The following is a 22,565-nucleotide window of genomic DNA, read 5'->3' as shown; positions in this document are numbered from 1 at the left end:
AAAAGGTGGGAGTTGCCCAACCAACTCTAACAGGCTAATTAATTAAGATGCGCTATTGTCAGCAGGAGAAAAAAAAACTTTTGTGCAAATTGCCACCTTTAAGAAATCTGTTACTGAGTATGGCCAGGGAAAAAAAGAATTGGGAGTGTTTCCCCTTTTCCCTAACTAGTTTTGAATGTTATGAGTCCTGATGTCATTTGTGTCCATTTATTCTTTTGCGTAGAGACGTCCGGTTTGGCCAATGTTCTGGCAAAAGGGCATTGCTGGCACATGATGGCATATATCACGTTGGTAGATGGCAGGTGAAGAGCCTTGATGGTGTGGCTGATGTGATAGTCCTATTTAGGTGTCACTTGAATAGATATGTGGACAGAGCTGGCATCAGGCTTTGTTGCGCAAGGATAGATTCCCGGGTAGTGTTTTTGTTCAGTGATGTGTGGTTGCTTGTGAGATTGCTTCAGGTTGGGGGGTTGTCTGTAAGCAAGGACAGGCCTGTCCCGAAGATCTGTGAGAGTGAGGGATCATCTTTCAGGATAGGTTGTAGATCTTTGATGCGCTGGAGAGGTTTTAGTTGGGGGATGAAGGTAATGGCTAGTGGCGTTCTGTTATTTTCTTTGTTGGGCCTGTCTTGTAGTAGGTGACTTCTGGGTACTCTTCTGGCTCTGTCAATCTGTTTTTTCACTTCAGAAGGTGAGGATTGTAGTTTTAAGAATGCTTAATAGAGATCTTGTAGGTGTTTCTCTGTTTGAGGGATTGGAGCAAATACAGTTGTATCTTAGAGCTCGGCTGTAGACGATGGATCATGTAGTGTGTCCTGAATGGAAGCTGGAGGCATGTAGGTAAGTACAGTGGTCAGTAGGTTTCCGGTACAAGGTGGTGTTTATGTGACCATCGCTTATTAGCACAGCATTGTCCAGGAAGTGGATCTCTTGTGTGGACTGGTCCAGGCTGAAGTTGATGGTGGAATGGAAATTGTTGAAATCATGATGGAATTCCTCAAGGGCTTCTTTTCCATGGGTCCAGATGATCAAGATGTCATCAGTGTAGTGCAAGTAGAGAAGGAGCATTAGGAGATGACAGCTAAGGAAGCGTTGCTCTAAGTCAGCCATAAAAATGTTAGCATAGTGTGGGGCCATGTGGGTACCCTTAGCAGTGCCGCTGACTTGAAGGTATATATTGTCCACAAATGTGAAATAGTTGTGGGTGAGGACAAAGTCGCAAAGTTCAGCCACCAGGTTTGGCATGTAACTAGTTCACAAAACTGGGGGGGTGTAGGGAAACCACTGCTCTCGTCATCTCGATTACTGGCATCTCGTTTGGTCTGGCCTTGAAACAAAGTAATCTTGCCCCGCTCCTCTCCATTCAGAATGCTGCCACTGTGATCGTTTCCCTAGGGCGTCGCTTTGACCACATCAGCCTTCTCTCTGAATCCCTCCACTGGCTCCCCCCTCTCTATCGCAAGCATAACCTACTTGACATCCTTTTCAAGGCCCATCCCTGCCCTGTTTACCCCTCTCTCTCTCACGACAGAAATGCCTTTGACTGGCCCAGGATGTCAACCTCCTCCACATGCTCGTTACATTTTCAAACAACCCCCTTCGTGCTTTATCCCTCACTCCGCTGCAAAATTAACTCCTCCATCAAATCCCTCCTCAAAACTCTCCTCTCTGTTGCCTACACAAAACTGTGACTCTAGTTCGGCCACTTGTGTGCTAAGACCACTGCCAATCAGCAGACCCGTATTGTTTCCTTGTAACCTCCCTCACCCCCAATATAGAGGGGTCTCTTGTCCTGTTCTTATATTGTGAGCTTTTGAGGGGCAGGGTCTCTCTGTTTTGTCTGGCACTACGGGGTTCTGGTCCATGACTGGGCTCCTAGGTGCTACAGTAACACACAATCACTAAGATGTTGGCTATAAGAGCCAGGACCCATCTAGTGCATCCTACTCAGCTGTGCCTGCTCTCATAACTAACTAGCTTGGGGGCTGATTCTGTGATCCCAGGAGGAGGCTTCAGAGCAGCTTTGCTGCTGGTTAAAGTGAGCACATCTGAATGGGAGGTAAACTCAGGTAGTGCATGGAGACTCTGCATGAAGCCTTATCTGTTGGGATATGTAAATGTTAAGTAGAGACCTGGGAAGCCACTGGTGTGCTGGTATGTTATTAGGGAGTAGAGTCACAAGCAGGCACTGTTTTTTGCTTAATAGATAAGTGTCATCCCTCGCCCTCCTCTTCAGCTGGTTGGGAATAAATAAGTGTTGCAGCTGCATAAGAAATGTAGTTATCTAAAAAAATTTGCTTTGTATAAAAGAAGTGTTATCTCCCCCTCCCTTCTTTCCCAGCAATACAAACGAGCCCTGGGTCATGGCCCCTTCCTCCATTCCCTGAGAAGTGCTGATTAAGGAAGTTTGTAGCAACAAATTATTGCAAGGAAATGTCTTTTCAAGGTAAAAATGCCTGTCTAACATGTGTAATGTTGTGAACACTAGAGAAGGGTGGGTATACTAATTGTATAGGTGTTTCTATTACTCAGTAAGGGTTTGTGGGGTGGTGTACCGAATATAAACATTTACATATTAACTTAGGGTATGTCTTCACTACCCAGCCGGATCGATGGGCAGCGATCGATCCAGCAGGGATCGCTTTATCACAGCTAGTCTAGACGTGATAAATCGATCCCCAAGCACTCTCCTGTCGACTCCTGTACTCCAGTGCCATGAGAGGCGCAAGCAGAGTCGATGGGGGAGCGGCAGTAGTTGACTCACTGCGGGGTGTGAAAAATCTGCACCCCATGCAACATGGTTATACCAATCTACTCCCCAGTGTAGACAGTTCCCTCAATGGGAGGGCTTCTCCTGTCAACATAGCTACCACTTCTTGGGGAGGTGGAGTATCTACGCTGCCGGAAGAAGCATTCCTGACATTGTACGTAGCATCTTCACTAAGCACTCCAGCGCTGTAAGTGTAGACAAGCCCGGAGAGTTCATGTATTCTCACAGGTTACTATTAGACATGGGCTAAGTTTTCAAAATTCAGTCCACATCCCTAACTATCCTGCACATTTGAATGTAGAGTGCTGGTGCTGGATGCTTTAGATATAGCCTTTTGGTTCCACTCCTTATAAAGATAGGAGCCTTCTGCAAAATTCAGCTCCCCGTTTGGAATTTAAATAGCCTCAAAGGCCAAATGCACCTTGTAAATGCTCACCCTTACCTCTGGGGGCACCTCTCGTTCCCAGACGCAGCATTGCAGAGGACACTGCCTCTCACACTCCCTCTGGCAACTGCTTCCTCGGCCTCAGAGATAAACCCTAGCTGATCCATTCTCTGGATCTTCTGTGGCTCAGCCCTCTGGCCAAGTCACACATGATTCAGTCCCCTTCTGGGACTGAGACCTAAACCCAAAAGTCCTTTGTCCCTCCTGGGCTCACCTCCAAACAATAACTCCTTTACCCCTCCTCAGCTTGATTCCAGTTCTTCCCCCTTTATCATGGTGCTGGCCAGTCAGGTTTTTCCCTGCTGGGAGCCTAAGAACTCTCTACCCCAACTCCCCCCACACTCCTAGACTCCTACCTCATTCCCAGGGTTTCACAACCCCAGCTCAAAGCTCCTCCTGATTCTAGGATCACCACAGGAGTTAACCCTACTCCTGTGGCTACCCCTAGCCACAGCCAGTCCCAAACTGTCAACCCTGCCACCAGGCCCTTTCCCAGGAGAAAATAACTCTCCCTAGTTCCTGTTTCCTCCTCAGTTGAGCTTGATCTCTCTCTTTCTCTCTCTCTCTCAGAACCATATACCACCTAGCCCTGCCTCCTCTGGCCAGGAGGCAATCAATTAATCAACTCCCAGGCACAGAGCATCCCTAATTAGGTTTTCTGTCTTGCCCCACTGATGGGGATTAAGCCCCAGGGCACAGCTAGGGCTGGAGTTTTACTCAGGCCTGTATCTAATAGCTTTAGAAATTGTTCTGTTGTCACAAACAGGGTGGGAAGCTTGAACTGAGGAACAAGCAATAACAAATGTTGATTTCAGAGAAACAAAGTTCCAGGTTTTTGCAACTGGGAAGAGCAGGGGGCGAAGCGAGGAACAGAAATACGCAAAGAACATATGCTCATATGCAAAAATCTCTCTCTGCAGAATCTTTTTTTCTAAACTTCCCCTAGTGAGTTATCAACAACTTTTTACATATTTGTGCAATACAGTAGCTGCAAAACAGTAATACATTCTCCAGTAACAGATAATTCTCTTTCCCTGGTAACATCAACAGTAGGATTTCAATGCAACGTGCAAGCAAACCAGCAAAGATTTCATACTGCACGTATGGGAGGAAGCACAGTGAGTTATTCTTCATCCAGCCCAAGTCAGATGAAATGTCAGATGCACATGTAGGAAGAGATTTTCAAAGGCACAAAGAACTTTCAGTGGGATTTGGGACCCACCTGCCTGGGGTCTTTAAAGATCTTCTCCATCCTATACACTTAGAACAAACAATGGTCATAGCCAACAGGTGAGTGTAGCATTCCAGTTCTTAGCAGAGATGAGCCTTAGATGCAAGAGTTTGGGGTTTGCAGAAGGGGGAGAGGTTACTTGGATCCTAGAAATTGACTTAGCCCATTGCAAAATTTGTCTCCATCATCTGAGTTAGCAGAAAATCATTAATCAAGTGATCTTTTCAAGTTTTCACCATTTGGGGCTGAAATTTCTCAGAAACACCTCTGAAGAGTTTGGTGCGGTTGAGAGTTTGAGGCCAAAATGAAGGCTAACCACCATCCTAAACCAGGGCTATCCCCTGCCTCTGCAGTCCACTGCTAACATTCACGGGTTTCTCACTGGCTTCAAAATAGGACCGGAGGCACATTGATAAATGGATTGAAAGATTTAGTGTCACTCTAGCTAACAGCGTAGGCTTTGGTGCCCTGCACAGAGAGGCTGTTTGAAACCTTGGACAATCATGGTAAAAGATAATCTCTGCCCCTTCCATGACCCCAGTGAATGGAGTGGAATAGTTTTTCTTCCTTCTGTAGCGGATGCCACACCTCTGCCACAAAATAGACTGGTGCATCAGTTACGCAACACCAGCAAAACATGCTCTTCTTGACCTCTCTGCACTCATACCTATTGCTTATACAGGGAGACAGCACAGTCCAGCAGATAGGCCACTGGGCTGGAACTTGGGAGACCTGGGTTATTCTATCCTTGGCTCTGGGCCTGACTCAGCACAGGACCCAAGGGAAGAGAATCAAAGGTGGTTGTAGGACATCCTGTAACACTGGGACAGGCCAGGGGCTGCTTCCCTCCTCCAGCACAATTTAGAGCAGTCTCAAGGTGCATTCCAGTGGCTGCAATGGGGCTCCAGACATTCCGCCAGGCCAGGAGCCCCTCCCACCTGGGTATTCACCCATTCCAGAGGGCAGGAACAGCACAGAGTTGGCAAAAGGGGTGCCAGTTTATGGCCTAGCCTAGGATCTCTGCTTCTTTAGAGCCATCTGCAATTTGTGCCACTCTTCAATTGCCCTGCAAAGGAAGAGCAAATTTCTATTAGAGAGACTGTCCTTACCCATGATTATAAACTGAAGTCTTACTGTTACTAGGAAGTGGTGTTTTAGCAGGGAACACTAGCATTGTGTCGTGTTATATAGGAATGTGTCTGCAGAGGTTCTGTTTATTAGGAGGCTCTCTTGGGGGAAAAAAAAACATTTTTTTTTTTTTACATGGAAAGTTTTTACAAGCTTGAATTTGGAAGCTTTCCCAGTTTTGGGAAATAAAAATTCTAAATCTGTCAATGGAGCATTCCCAGAGGAATCTCAAGAACGTGGAAGCATTCTCCCATGAGTTAGTTATGGAGTCTTTCTTATTGCTGCAATTAAAACACTCCCCAAATGATATTAGTTCTGCACCCACCCATGTGTTTGAAACAAGGGAAAAGCCTGATCCTGAAACCAACAGGAGACTTGTTTGTTGGCGGAACATGGAACTCAGGATTTGGCGCCGTAAGTGGAAGATGATGACCTCAACAACTCTTTCGTTCGATGACCTGATTCTGTGAGTCTGAAGATGACTGATCAGTCCGATTCGGGCGTGGAATGTCCTGTCACACGTTGGGCAGACATGTGATGGCACTGTCGATTGATGTGCGGGCAGCTCTGGACTTGCGCAGCTCATGCTTTCTTTCAGCCTCAACAGTACACCTCACCTCAGAGGTATTACTGCCTGTGTGAATGAGGCTGCGCCATGCTGGACGGTTCAGTGCGAGGGTTTCCCATGTGGCGGTGTCGATCTCGAGGGACTTCAGAGAGTCTTCAGTGTGTCCTTGAACCGCTTCTTTTGTCCTCCACGGGAGTGGTTTCCCTGGGTGAGTTCTCCGTAGAAGAGCTGTTTAGGAAACCTGTTTAGGAAGAACAAATAGCACGAAATATCAAACATATAGTCTTCAGAGCTGGTGGAGCACAAAATGAATGCCAGCAGCACGGCTCTTGTTCCATGCGCTGTAGTTTGTACACAAGCCTGTGCAGTCACATGTCTTGCTTTTATAGCTGCTTTGTAGTGTAGTCCATTTGTTGGAATATGTAACCTGTTTCCTAGCTCTAATGTGATTGAAGCAAGCAAAGGTGTTTCCAATAAAATCAGAGAAAAGGACACGTCTGGCCAAACCCCTCTATATTAAAACCTATACAGTATGTTAGCCCAAGAGGGGTCATGTTATCTACTTTACTCCTTAATCCCTCAGGGAAGTGATTTACCGAAGTTTTACTTAGGAGAACGATGTGGAAAATATTTTCTTCTTTGTCCATTAATTCAATAAAATCCAATAGAATGGCTGGGGGTTCCTGAGACCTGAAAAAGTATGTTGTATTTTAATTAGAGCTGTAAAGTTATTAAAAAATTAATTGTGATTAATCATGCAATTAAAAAAGAATCGCAATTAATAGCACTGTTAATAATAGAATACCATTAGTTCAATATTTTGGATGTTTTCTACATTTTCAAATATATTCATTTCAATTACAACACAAAATACAAAGTGTACAGTGCTTACTTTATATTTATTTTTGTTTACAAGTATTTGCACTGTAAAAAAACAAAAGAAATATTTTTCAATTCACCTAATAGAAGTACTGCAGTGCAATCTCTATATCATGAAAGTTGAATTTACAAATGTAGAACTGTAGAATCACAAGATAGTTATGTGCCAGATGCGCTAAAGATTCATATGTCCCTTTATGCGGCAACCACCATTCCAGGGGGCATGCGTCCATGCTGATGATAGGTTCTGCTCAATAACAATCCAAAGCAGTGCGGACCAACGCATGTTCATTTTCATTCGCTGAATCAGATGCCACAAGTAGAAGGTTGATTTTCTTTTTTCGGTGGTTCAGGTTCTGTAGTTTCCACATCGGAATGCTGCTCTTTTAAGACGTCTGAAAGCATGCTCCACACCCTGTCCCTCTCAGATTTTGGAAGGCACTTCAGATTCTTAAACTGTGGGTTGAATGCTGTAGCTATCTTTAGAAATCTCACATTCGTACCTTCTTTGCTTTTTGTCAAATCTGCAGTGAAAGTGTTCTTAACTCGAACACCATGTACTGGGTCATCATCGGAGACTGCTAGAACATGAAATATATGGCAGAATGCAGGTAAAACAGAGCAGGGGACGTACAATTCTCCTCCAAGGAGTTCAGTCACAAATTTAATGAACACGTTATTTTTTTAACATGCGTCGTCAGCATGGAAGCATGTTCTCTGGAATGGTGGCTGAAGCATCAAGGGGCATATGAATGTTTAGCATATCTGGCATGTAAACACCTTGCAATGCCAGCTACAAAAGTGCCATGCAAATGCCTCTTCTCAGTTTCTGGTGACATTGTAAATAAGATGAAGGCAGCATTATCTCCTGCAAATGTAAACAAACTTGTTTGTCTGAGCAATTGGCTGGACAAGAAGTAGGACTGAGTGGACTTGTAGGCTCTGAAGTTTTACATTGTTTTGTTTTTAAGTGCAGGTATGTAACAAAAAAATCTACATTTATAAGTTGCACTTTCACAACAAAGAGATTGCACTACAGTACTTGTATGATGTGAACTGAAAAGTACTATTTTATCATTTTTACAATGCAAATATTTGTAATAAAAATAATATACACTTTGATTTAAATTACATCACAGAATGCAATATATATGAAAATGTATAAAAACATCCAAAATATTTAATAAATTTCAATTGATATTCTATTGTTTAACAGTGCAATTAAAACTGCGATTAATTTTTTTGAGTTAATCGTGTGAGTTAACTGTGATTAATCGACAGCCCTAATTTGAATTTTTCTTCCATAGAATAATACAGCATGAAACAATCTTTAGTACAATACATTTCATACAAACTACAGCCCTGAAAACTTAAAGGAGTTAAAGAGAGTTAAGTAACAGTGGGAGAGAGTGGACTTTCATCCAGGAAAAGGAGGAAAGATTTGCTGTCTGCTGAAATCTGGGAAAGATGGGAAGTCAATGAGGCAGAGAGACAAAAAAAGGCTCTGCTAGCAGCAGGTGCTGCGGAGGACAGGGCTTGGACACCAACACGAGGGGGTACAGGAAACCACCAGGACTCGATGAGCATGGTGGCGAGCACAAAGAGATGAGAGGTTTTCTACAGGATTCAGAATGCTCAGGTCTGCCTCTGTTTGGGGAGAGAGGGACAACAGGCGGTATTGTGAAAACTTCCCTTTGCCCATAGAGTGACTTCTCTGTGGTTCTTTTCCTTTTGCTCTCATGGTATGTGCTGGCTGTTACTGCTGGGGGGAGGGATGGCTAGCCCTGAACCATTTTCTAACGTGATTGGACAGGCCGCAGGTCAAACTGTGCTAGAACACCTTTTGGAAACAGTTTTCAAATGCTGCTCCAGAGTGTATGCCAATGGGATGTAGGATGGGGTGTATATGCCCCACACTGATGAGCAAGGTGCCAGAGACATCCTGTGTGCAGGGCGAGCTCTGCTCCTCCAGCCCTTTCAATCATGTATGGTAGGGAGGAAGCCTTTAAAAAGGAGAAAAATGCAGTCAGATTGGGGAGGCGATCGCCCTGAGCAGGGAACCGCTAGAGTGACTCCTGAAGCCACATGGGGAACTCCCATCCAGGAAATCTCCACCCAGACCCTACGCGGAGTGCCAGAAACCCTCAAAGTAAGCCAGACAGAGGGAGCCCGATTCAGCAGCCCAGCCAGAAGGTTTCCTTGAAAACTGCAGTGCAGCTGCCCTTAAGTAAGAAGGTACTGTTGGCCTGTAAGGGGTGGTCACCCACTTCTGCCCTGAGGGGTTTAAAAAGCAGCCTGGGAGGGCTTGACAGCTGCAGCTTTAAAAGTTGGGCTGATTGGGGAAGCGGCTGCATCTGGGCCACACCCTAATCAGGCCACAGCTGGCTTGTATAAAAAGGCTGTAAGCCAGGAACCCAAACAGTCTCCCTCTGCCTGTAGAGAGGGAAAGGCCTGGCTGTGGGGAGGTAGAGACAGGGTACCGGAGTGGAGCAGGGCTGGGGAAAGGCAGAAGATCTGGGGAGCTCCAGCCTGGAAAGCTCCAGGCTGCAGTCTAGCATAAGGCCCACAGGTACTGGGGGGTGCAGGGGGCAGCCCAAGGGTAGGCAAAGGCAGCAGGTCCAAACCCCTTTGCCTGTGATGAGTTGCTGATACTGCTGTCTGCCCCAGTGAATGGGGGCTAGATGGAGACTGGGGGCAGTAGCCAAAACTGAGGCAACGTGGGGATAGTGGGTTGGGGGTTCCCCAGGGAGGGGACACCCAGATTGGTGGGGTACTGCCAGGGGACAGCACCCCAGTTAAAAGGGCACTGGGGTCCAGGGAGGGATATGGGGGCCAAGAGGCAGGTGGATCACTGGCCTACAGAGGGTGCTCCTGGATGGAAAAAGAGGTAATTCCCAGAAAGCACCAGCAGGAGGCACCGGAGGGGCGAGTCCGCATGTTTACATGGCCTTTTTCCATCTGAGCTGGCTCCAGGAAGAAGTTATTTCTGGGTGCGCTGGGACATTTAACTTTCCTTTTGATCCCTCAGAAGAGACTTAAGAGAGCCTGGAAAAGGCAGAGTCCACCTGGAAAGAAATAAGAAATTGGGGTGTGTGTATATGCCACCCGTGGAAATAATTGGGTGTGGCCAGGGACTCCCAGAGTCTGGGAAAAAAACCGATGGGGATTCTTTTACAGGATGCTTAAAAAGCTAAAAAGATTCAAAGTTAATACTCTTACTAAAAAAGGCCAGGGCCACTAGGCTCCTTTGCAACTGCTGTGTGTAGTACTGATCCAAAGCCTGCTGAAGTCAGTGGTAAAATGCCTATTGGTTTCAACTGGAGCCCTAGTGCGTGTGTCTGATTGCATAGCCAACAAGACAGAGGTGCACTGATTTACAGCACAGGGGCTGGCTCTGCAAACAGAATCTCTTGAAATTCCTTTGGAACACAAAATAGAATGAAATCTGCAGGACAACTCAGTCGGTCCAAGAGGAAGATTCATATTGCTCTGGTTGGCACTCCCCCATTGCCAGAGAATTAGGAAAGCTGGTGAACTCTGTGGGAAAACTCGATACTTGTTGCAATCTTAGCAGTGGCTGTTCTCCAGGGCTCAGTGCTGAAATATCACCTCAGAACAATTGAGGAAAGACGACTCAGTCTATTGTCTAATAGCAAATTAAACACAACTTTGTGGGTTTGGTGGTTTGCTGCCAAGTGCCAATACTGCGCTCTGTATTAATAGTTCATGACAGGATTACTCTCCAGTTTTTTGGCAGGCAGGAGTTCTCTGGCCTTACTTCTGCTTGTGGCAAATTAAAAACATAGCCACTGAATGGTTCGTATTTACTAGTAGAATTTGTATAAGTGATTGCTCTTGCATATCGTTAAACTCTAGATTTTCTGAGATGAATAGGCTGGGCTGATGCTGCATAAATATGGTAATTTTAAAACTACTCATATTGGGCAGGAACCTACTCCTTCCCCTTTAAACAGTTTAAATGTGGAGGATGAACAGCCAGCTTGACAGGTTTTCACATGAGATTATGCTCTCCCATGAATATGAATTCCCTTGTGAGACTGATGGGTACTGATTCTCATAATGGAAGCTTTGCTTTGAGGAGATTTGTTTAAGCTGTCAGGTTGTTGAACGGATGGTTCCTTAAAATTTGTTTATACCTGTACTGAGCCTGGCATTTAAATACATGAGTGAAAAGGCTGAAAATAGCAAAGCAAAAGAGAAGGGATTTGGAGTGCTAAATTTAGGAAAGATGTCCTCCACACTGGCTTGCAGGGATTGTGGGTCAGAAAAATAACCAAAGAGATGCAATAGGAAAATTTCACTTGTGTTTCTCATAGAAAAACCACATCTGTTTAAACAACTTAGCTAGCGTTAGTCAAGTTATGGGTTTCCCCACTGCTAATAGCACTGGGGACTAGGTCAGGGTGTCAAAGTAGATAGGTAAGGGTTAAATTTCTTTTACCTGTAAAGGGTGAACAAAGGGGGAACCAAACACCTGACCAGAGGACCAATCAGAGACCTGGATTTTTTTTTAGAGTCTGGGAGGGAACTGGAAACTGGGGGTCTTTTTGTTTTCCTCAGCTGTGAGTAAACAAGCTTTTCTTCTAACTCCATCTTCTTTCAAATATTCTACTATCAAGTGTGAGTACAAAGGAAACAAAGTAATAGGCTGTTATGTACTTTGGTTTGTAATTACATGTGTGTGGATTTTGCTGGACTGGTTTAATTGGGCTATCTTTTAAATCAGACTGTTTATTTCCTATTTTCTTATAAGCCATATCCCTGTATTGAGTTTCTTAATGCAGAGTTTTAGTATATGTAAGTTCTTTCTTTTTTTATATAAAGTTTTCTTTTTAAAACTTGTGGGAGTTTCTTTTCCTAGTGAGGCAAAGGGGAGAGGAATTTCTGTGCCCGGAGCTCTGTCTACCTCTGTGTGACAGGCTAGGGGGAGGGGAGCCCATGCTCTGTGTTTACTTTCCTATTGTCCCAGGGCGGGAACAAGCTACGGGAAAAGTTATAGGAAAGAGGGAGAATCAACTCTGTTCTCTTGTGTTTGGAGTTTTTCTCTAGTTACTGCTACGAGACAAAGGGAGGGGTGAATCTCTTTGTGTGAGCTTAACTAGGTTGAATGCATAGCCTCAGGGGGAAGTAGATTATCCTGCTGGGTTGTATTCAGGGAGCATAGTAAGGCATCGCTCCGGCTAACCCAAGGAAAGGGGGGGAAGCTGGGGGATGAGATAGGGAGACCCAGGGGGCTCTGGGTCTTGTGGGGTCCCCCAGGGATAAGTTGGGGCAACTTGGGGGCTGATAGGAGTCAGAATCCTATCTGGTGGCAGCGAGATAAGATCCAAGCAGGTACAAGCTTGGGGGGAATCATAGTAAGCACTCAGATTTTGGACGCTAATGTCCAGATTTGGGACAGACGTTTACCACACAGGGAGTGCTCTGACTTCAGGGAAAGGTTGCATCCAGTCATCTTCCTCTTTACTGCTCTCATGGTTGACTGCAGCTGATGCTAATGATGACTGACTAGCCCAAAAGTGTCTTGATGAAGGAGAGAGGTGAGAGAAAAAATAAGTTCTCAGTTCACTATCCTAGTCCCAAGCACGCTTGTGCCTGAAGGATGGTTTGTCCGTTTTTAAACTGTCCATTTTATTTCCATTTCTATGCCGAAATAGGCCATTCACAGTGAAGCTAATATTTAATTCTCCCTCTTTTAGACACTTTTTTTTTATCTACATCAGTTATACGAAATGCCTAAATTAGCATAAAGCCCAAGCTTTTCAGAAGTGACTAGTGGGTTTTGCATACCTTATTTTTGTGCCCTGCTTGAGTTACTCTAAGGGGCCCAGTTTTCACAAAGTGCTGAGCATCCACTCTCTGAAAATCAGGCCCCTTTAAAGGCCTCTGCAGTCAGGGAACCAAAATCATTAAATACTTTTGAAAATATTGGCCACTGTTAACAATACATAACAGATTCCAACCAGAGATCTCAGTGGTTCGGTGGAATTGATCTAATGATGGTCCTCAAATTACAAAGCTACAATAAGATTCCTGAATAGCCAGAATTCCACCATTTGCCATCTTCATATAAAGGAAAAAAAAGTTTCTAAAAATTGGGGATCTTTGGAGTGGAATTTTCATAAGCTCTCATTGATAGTCTCATTCTGTTCTTGTTAAGTCAGAACTCCCACTGACAGCAATGGGAGCATAGAGAGGCCAACACTGAATGATTTTTAAAGTAAAAGAATGGAAGGAAAAAATCAGAAGTGGGAAAGAAAAGGATGATGCTATGTGAAAGGCTGGATGGACACATATCCCAAGCCTATCTTGAGTATGGCTTGTGTGTGGCTTGCTGTGCTCACTTCACAATTCTCTCAGGATAGACTATTGTCTGGTTAAATTCACAGCAGCCAGTGTTTTGGAGGTGACAAAGATATAAGTGTATAAACACCAAAATCATTGGAAAAAATGCGAGTGGAGCTGACTTGTCATTGGGAGTCTAATACAGCTGTCGCATTGTACTTCCACCAATTTGCTGACAATGTTCCTTCTAACAGTAGCGCATTTGAAAACAGGAGGGGAAAAGAAAAAGCTTTGTCTGAGTGGCCTTGACAGTGCCAGTCATGTCCTGTGGGCAAAAAGGAGAGGACGGGGGAGGGGGTGGAACTGTGACAGAAATGAAACCCTTAAGCACCAAGTTCCTATTGATCCATTCATCAGCCTGAGCAGCAGGAGACACAGGGGGAATGCACTGACAGCTGCTGCAAAGAGTGGACATGAATTTTGCCAGGGGCAAGGATTTATCTGAAGTTCTCTGCTGCAAACTGTGCAGAGAAACCTGGAGTTAAAATATGAATAAATTACTAAAAAAACAAACACTTCAATCTGCTTCAAAGTTTTTATGCAGTGTGAAACAAAGATATAAGAACCTGTTCCCAGTTTCCTTATCTTACCAGAAGCACTACTGATACTCAAGGAAGAATGTTATACATATATATTTCTGGTGGAGAGAAGCAAGACAAAAACACACACAAATATTTAACTACAGCTCCATTCTTAGTCATAATTGGAGACTGTTTCTGTATGGTGAAAATTACCCCTGGCTGATGTCTTGATTTTGTATGCTTACTCCCCCCAAATTATTGATTGGATGCATATTTCAAATGTGAAGATTTATAAGCAGCAATTGCTTGGCAGAGGTCCCTGGTGGTGGTAGGGCAGGTCATCAAGGTTTTGGCTGGCTGCAGATGGAATAAGAAAGCAGTTGAATTGCTGCGCATTGCTAATTAGTAGCAAGTTTGGCCAGTTTGAATGAGGAAGCTTGCTGAGGCTTTGTCCCCATCTGTTCCAAAAATAATGCTAACCAGATAGAATATAACTCATTTCTTACACAGGACCGTCACATCCTGTACTTCCTAGGAAAGGTTTCAGCACATCCGTTATCACTAACTATATTGTGTGTCTGGGAATAAGAGTGTTTAAAAGAATACACGAAAAAACAGTGGTTCTTTTGTATTTTCCTCATGGTAACAATTGTAAGCAGGGAATGTTAGAGACTAAGGCTAACTATTGTATGTCACTCTGACTCTGAACACTTTTTGTACATAGCACGTAACACACAATTACCTGAAAATAATTTTAGCCTATAATAAAATTTGCAGGTGAATGTAACTTCAGCTAGATGCATGGGCTTTCTCTCATTTGTTCTGCTTTTGAGGAGTCTTCACTATTAATCATTACTTAGGACCCTAGCCTGCACCATGGAAGTCTACGGGAGTTTTGTCTCTGACTTTAGTTGGCACGGGCTCAGATCCTTATGGTCCAAATGTGGATTTATAAGGTTGTTTAGCTTTCATGGAAAATTACCAGAAGCTCTGGTTTGGCATCAGGATTTGTGCTGGGGTTGTTCTTAATGCTAAAAAGCAGCTGGTTATTTTCATTAACAAGTGATTTTTCCTTCCTCTCCATAACCCAAGAAAGGGGCTTTCTATTTTTCAGTTGGATGTGTGCTATATATGGTCATTAAACCTTCCCTTTGCAATGAACCCATGGTTTTCTTTAAGCATGGAAGGCTTTTCATCCATCATCTCTTCACATGGTAGTAAGAGAGATGTACACATTCTCCTTTATAAAATTTTGCCTCATAATCTTTTCATAGCATCTACTATTTTCATATAGAACCCTCATTAAGTTAATGTAACTAGTAATTCTCAGAAATTAATTTTATGCAACTTTTTTTTCTATCCAAAAGAAAAGGGTTTTGCTATCTCTTGCAGAAGAACTCCATTGTTTTTTGCTAATTAGGAGTGTGATCCAATGAGGTACTGAGCACCTGCACCTCCTAATTTCAGTGGAAGCTGAGAGCATGCTGCGTGTCACAGAGTTAACCAGAATTGGGGCCTTAAGTCATTATCTTATCGCTTTGAAATAGTTTTGGCCATACATCTGCTAGACAGTGAAATAATGAAAACTCAGCAGGAGTCAAGACTGATATGAGCGCTCCTTTCTGTTTACCAGACTAATGTTTTAATACTTGCCCAAACAGACTATGTATAGTGAAATTGACCATATATAATTCCAAAAGCTCCCAGCCCTAAAGGATACTGAGATAAGTAGTGACAAGACTGCATGGTCACTGTTATAGGAATTGCAGGCATCCATTCAGCTGGTGGAGTAAATGTTTTGTTTCTTGGTACTCCCCTGCCCATTGTCTGTAGCCATCTGACATCTCTAGTCACTGCCCCAAAGAGCTGCCAGGCTTTTTTGTTCTGTGTTTGTGCAGCACATAGCACAATGGGGTTCTGGTCCCTGAGCAGGGCTCCTAGGTGCTATGGTAATACAGATAACTAATACTACTGTAACTTGACACAACACTGACACAAGCCTTGACTGTTAAGTGTCCTTTGAAGGCCAAATGCAGATTGCAAAGTATTCAAATAAGACCCAGTGCTGCTTTGTACTCCCTCCTCTAATGGGTCAGTGAGGATAAAGTGATAAACTGCTAGCTTTTATAGTTGAAGAATGCAAACTCCTAAGTAATTTCGAGTCATCCTTCAAGGAAGTTACTGGTTGAAGCAAATAACCTGCTGGCAGCTCTTTTATATGTGTGCTGTGACTTTATATTCACACATAAAGATCTATAATGAATCAGTTGACCATTTCTCTTTATTCTTAGGGTGTTAGACCATGAATGGCACTTGAGTTGCTCAATAGTCTTTCCATTTTAATCAGTTTGAGGGCCTGATTCATGCAACCACCCAAGTATGTGATTAAAATTAAGCACATGCTTAAGTTCTTTCCTGAAACACAGCCCTATTGATCATCCTCAATTTACAATAACTTCTTATCATGATTTAAAATTAAATGTACTTTATTTGAGGGTGTGGGGTTTTTTTTATTTGGGAACATTGATTTTTAACAGTTTTCTGAATATGCTTGGTATCTCCATCCCTTCTTTCTGATCTGCATTGTTTGCATAAACAGCTGCTTCTTATAAATCTAGAAGCAAACTCTCCATGGTACCAGCAATACTGACAGCAAAGGACCACTGCCAAGATGATTTGTAATTTTCAGTAACAAGGAACACTTTTCAACAGATTCTCTTCCCTAGTTTGAAAAGTCCCTCACAATCCTGAAGTTGAGACCACGAGATATTTAAAGTTCTTAACAATAATTGAATGCAGCTGTGAGACCATTACTACATTATTTCAATAGTGGAGTTGCATAGAAACACCAGAGACGTGTTGCTTGCTCCAGTTACAAGGAGGAATTTCTATAGCTGTAGAAAATAATTGTACTGTGATTTGATGCTGGAACCCATGTAGGCCATTTAGACATGGAGTACATAACACAGCTTCACCACAAAAAATAAGATTAAAAATGTTGGAAGCAGAATTTCCTTAGAGAAAAGGCCCATCAGCCCCAGAAACTACTTGTGATTATAGGACTGAGCTGCCACACACACACGCACCTCACCTCTCCCTCCCTCACTGCTTCCTAGCCTGAGAGAGAGAAAATGGAATTTCAAGATTAAAAGACTATTATTCCTGCTCACCCTCTTCACAGCTCCAGCTCAGTAGCAGAGGCAACATCACATAAGTCACTGTCAAAACAACAGACAAACACATTTAAAAAGAAGGAAAAAAATGCATCAATCCCATTCTGAACACACATGCCCCTCGGGTTAGCTCATAGTCTTCTACCACAGGTATGAAAGTGGATGCCTTTAGCTCCTCTTTTTGGCTAATCTAGCTTAGAATCCTGCAGATATGTTCCTCTTCTGCTGCTAATGCTTCAAACCCAAAGACTGCCCCATGCTTCCCTTTGGACCCTTTCCAGGGCTGTAATTTAACACGGCTATGTAGGCTGCTATATATTTATTAATTGTATTACAGTACTATCTAGAAGCCCCGACCAAAATCTCTGGGTGCTAGGCATTATACAAACACACAGAGACCTTCCCAAACAGTTTCCAACCCTACCAGATAAGACAGACAAAAGGAGGGAGGGTAAACAGAGGCTTAAGTAATGGAGTGATTTATCCAAGGTTGCACAGTAGTTCAGCCGCCAAGCCAGGTCTCCTGACTCCCAGTCCTGTACCCCATGCAAACACACTGCCTCTCCTGCATATAAGCTGAGCCAACAAAGCATTGGTCTTGGCTGTTGATAAGAGGGCTTGGCTGGAGAATGATTGAAAAGTCTGTCAGTACTATCCACTTACACGACAGGCCCCTCCAGGTAAACAGGCTGCTGCAGTGCACTTGGAAGAGTCTGTCTTTCCAAACTGTTTTACTGGCATCCTCAAACAAAGCTTCCAAACCATGGGGAAGAAACACTACAGGTTCTGGGATGAAGGTGCCTGAAATGGGGAGGGGAGGGGAGGGGCAGGGCCCTTTGTCAGCCAGCAGATGTGGCAGGGCATGGACAGAGTATGCTGTATCCTCTTCAACAGCTTTGCAGTGCAGGGTTCTAGAACAATTTGCATAGTGGGGGTGCCACTGAATCGAACTGTGAACTGTCTATATGATGGAAACCACATCAAGCCACAGGGTGCTGCTGCACCCCCAACACCCTAGTTCTAGCAACTATGATGCAGTGAGTACACCAGTGTATGCTGCCTGGAGGCTCATGGGGGGATTCTAGTTCAAATCCGCCAGAATTCCTCGTTGGGTCTCTGGCTGCTGGACAACCCTCCTGCACTCTTGGAGCAAGCTGGAACAATTTTGACAAGATCTGCTGTTTTATGGGAGCCAAAGCATTTTGTGGAGATGTACCAGGTGCCATGAAGTTTTCATCAGGAAGAATCTTTTGCTCCTGAAGCTTTCTGGTCACTTCTGATGAGCTGGAAACATGAATCGAAAGCTTTGGGTTTTCTATGTGAAACTGGCCATTTTGACACAATTACGTTTTGCAAAAACACTTGTTGCAATGCAGAATGAAAACAAAATGGCAATGCCTTGAAAGTGGCCATGAAATGGAATTGTTAGGGGTGCAGGGAGCTGATCAGACAACTCCCAATGTGCCTGAGTACTCCCATGGAGGCATCTAGCTTATAAGATGAAGCTGTGAGAGGCAGGCGGGCCACTAACCTGACTTACAACACCCATATTTGACCCCAGCAGATGCAAGATGGAAGCCTCTTGACTTCTTTCCATTCACCAGCTCTCTAGAGGCCACAGTTGTAGAGACTTCACAGGTACCTAAACTCTCTGAAACTTTATCAGAAATCTCATAAGGAAAGTGTGTTTCTCCTCACTCGTCTACCCATCCTCTCATCCCTAGATCAGCGCTTGATTACATGCTACAAAAGGGGCTGTAGTAGGAGAATGCAAAATGCTCATGCACATTTGGGTGCCAAAAGAACTCTGTTTGAAAGATGATCCTGTTCCCTGTGAAGTGCAGGGGAGTTTTGCTCTTGTCTTAGTGGGAGTAGGACTGGGTTGAATTGGTTTGCAGCAATTCTTGAGAGTTAAGCTAATTTTGTTTAGATTATATAAAAGAGGAGGAGTTAGTGCAAACTCCTGTTCACACGGGAGGTAAAGAGGGGAAATGTAGGAAAGCTTGAAGAGGGTGTGGCTAGTATGTTGGAATTTTTCACATTGGTTTTTGATTTGTATTTGTTTTCTCTGACAGTGACTTAGTGCCCAGCTTTCCTTGCTGTTTGTGTCAAGCGATAAAGAAGATAAATATATCTGTAATAATTCAGCTCTCTGTCTTTAATAAAATCTTGTCATTTGCTCAAAGCCTCTAAGAAAATTCCAGTTGGCTGAATTTCCATTTTACCTTATCACCAGCAGTGACAGAAGAATATCATTGCTGGGGAAATTAATAGCTAGGGACAACTTCAGTGAAGGAAAACCAGATCTTTCAGTAAGAGAACCAGAACTTAATTAACAACTATTTTAGTGGAGTTTAAGTCATTCTGAGGCTGGATGCTGAATGAGCTATTTGCAGGCCCAGGTGAAGCTCATTGTAGAATCAAGGCCATCCCAATCAGAAACATGGATGGTTACAGTCATTTTATATTCTTACTATGTTCACAGTGGTGTAGGAGCCAAATATTGTGTACATGAGACTTTCCAACTCAGTTGAATTGATTTCTATCTAGCCTTGGTTGATTTTGTGCTTTTGATAGGCATCAAACAATGACAAAATAAAATTAAGCTGAAATCTAATTGGATTTGTCAGGCAAACTCCATACTATAACAGACTAAGGTACTGTGTACTTATGCAGCAGGAAATAAAAGTCTTTAGAAATAATTGTAAAAAGTATTGGCTCATTTTTCTGCCTTGGTTTCCATTTTTGTCTGAGTGTAGCTAATTGCCTATGATATTAGCTATGAACTCATTTTGTGCACACACAACCTCAGTTTGGTCATGCACATCAGATACCTGCTCGCCCAAAACTATAGGTGCACAGCCTTTGTGAGAGAGTAAAATAAAATAAAACAAATCCATCTTGAGACTGGCTAAAAAATCTGACTCACTGGGCTTGATTCTCAAGTGTGGCCAAGCTCTGGTTGGTGCAGGACCCAAGGTGGGGAGACCGGACAAATATGATCTTTATGCTCCTCAGATCCTGCAGCTGACTGGGCCACCCAGTACTAGTCAGAGCAGCCTCCGAGTTGGTCTAACGTCCACTGGTTTGTGGTGGCTCCTTAATGGCTTATTACAGCAGCCAGGGATTGCTGGAGTGCTGCAGTGCTTTAGCTATGCCCTCTTCTCCCCTGACGCTCCCTACACGGTGGGAATCTCAGTGAGTTGTTTAGGCAGCTTGGCATTCCTTGGAATTATGCAAAAGAGTCATAGCAGGAGCCATGATCTGGTGTAGTAAGTTTCACTTATTTATACTAATGACCTACTGTGCTATAACCCCTCTAGTTTTTAGTAATGTGGCTACTCTTTAACCCTAATTTTCAAAGTTCCCCACCATCCAACCTTAAGTTCCCTCCCCAGGATTTCACCATTGTCTTCGGAGAGGCCTCCTGCAGATGACAGAATAGTTGCAATGCTCCTTTCCCGGAAAGGCAGAAGAAACAGACAGCATTCATTCCTATTGCCTGCAGTGGGACTCATTTATAATCTGATCACTGGCTTTTATGCAAGACATTTTTTTTAAAAAAGGAAAGTTTGAAGGTATTTTAAAAAAAAAACCAAACCCAAACCCAACTCCCTAAAGAGAAAAAGCTCAGAAGCTCAGGATCATTGTAACATTTGCACAGATCAATGGAGCATAAATGTCTGCAAAGTGGAAACATGGACTTTTAAACCATTTTTCTTTAAATTGCCCTTTAATTTTTTTTAAGCATAAAACAAGACCTGCCTGAAGAACAAAAGCATGGGATGTTTTTCAAGCCTTTAAAAGATGAAACCAAGCATAAGTGGCTGGAAATGTGGACTTTAAAGTTGCTGATAAATAAAATCCTGAACAGTGTTTCCTTCATCCCACCACCAAACACAACAATAAAAAGGCTCTTTGGGGAAAATCTCATAGGTGCCGGTGTAAAATTAGAAAATTAAAGACAATGAACATTGGCTTATTCATGAATTTATCCACCCGTTGAGTGTCCAGCCAATTGCCTGCTACTGAGTAATGTCCTAGGCAGTGCAGTGAATATGGTCAGTGTGACCATGTCTCCTTGCCATAATATCATTACTGCTGTCCTTAATTTGCCCACTTTTTGGGAAGAAGTGGGAGGTGTTGGTAAAGAGGGAAGTTTTAAAAAAGTTTTACTACTCATGAAACAAGATGAAAATGTTGAGTGTGCTTCTGTTCATGGATGGCCCCCTACTGTAATGGATTTGTCCTTGCCAATTTTGGAGGATTTCATTGTTAGTCTTGAATGCTGCCACCAACATTTGCTTTTGGTGTCTCCTCGGGGTAGTGTGTCTCAAAGGTGGCTCATTTTAGGATTATCTGTCACCACTTCTATCTTTGCTTACAAACAACATCTTGCTAGGTCACATAGAACATGATAGATTTATTTGAAAAATATTAGAGACATGTTTGCATCTAGCTGAGAGCTCCTGCCTTTAAACAGCTCCAGGCTGTGCTTGCAGGGGTGGGAGGGACTGAGATTCAGAATCTGAATGTAGTGGCTCAGAAAACAGGAATAAATAAAAAATGGACAGAACTAGTTGTACCCTCTAGTCCTAATGCTGGCTGTCTAGTTTCAGAAGAGGAGCGCTCTTTTGTTCTCCAACACTTGCATATAACATGTAGCTAGTAATGTAGTTTGGTGGCTGTGCTGGTCACCTGAATTCCCCAATAAGAGTTGTGATGATGGTAAACTGGAATACCGGCTTTGAAAGAATAATCTAAAACCTCTTGGTCTGGTTGGCTATGCCAGCAATCAGAATTCCTGCTCCAGATCACTTTTGCACCTGAAATGTAGAGTTCCCTGTTCTGTGGAGTTGTGCTTGCAATATAGATCTCCTGCTCTGGATATTTGCACCATCAATCTATAACACGTAACATGCATGGGTTGTTGCTCACATGGAATCCTGCCCAGATTGGTTGTGCTAGTGATCTGGAAGCCACCATTCTGACTGGACAGGTAGGTGTCAGTGATTTATAACCCATTGCTAGTTGTCATGTAGTTGCTGGGGACCTAGAACCTCAGCTCTGGTGTAGGATGGAGGGGGCCACTGACTTCAAACTCCTGCTGTGGTGTGCGGTGGAAAGAGAATGCAGATCTAGAACATCTGTTCTGGTGCGGGTGAAGAAGACACGGATCTAGAACACCTGCTGTGGTTCCTTGTGTCTAGAATGCAGAGCTAGAACCCTTGCTCTGACAGGTTGGGACACGGGAGATATGCCAGTCTAGAGCCCTTGCTCTAGCACATGTGGGGGAGGGGCACAATGCGCTAGATCATTCTGGTGTCGAGCGAAGCGCCTGCGAGTTTCAAACCCCTGCCCTGGTGTGGGGGGACCTAGAACCCACCACCTATACAGAGCAGATCTACAGCCCTGCTTACAGAAGTGGTGCCAGGGTTTTTTTTGCACCCTAGGCGCAGGGCTGGCTCACTGGTCCCGTGGCTCT

The sequence above is a fragment of the Chelonoidis abingdonii genome, chromosome 4 (genome assembly GCF_003597395.2).
Source record: "Chelonoidis abingdonii isolate Lonesome George chromosome 4, CheloAbing_2.0, whole genome shotgun sequence".
Lineage (NCBI taxonomy): Eukaryota > Metazoa > Chordata > Testudines > Testudinidae > Chelonoidis > Chelonoidis abingdonii.
The sequence above is the reverse complement of the archived record's forward strand: the minus strand, read 5'-3'. Positions refer to the sequence as shown.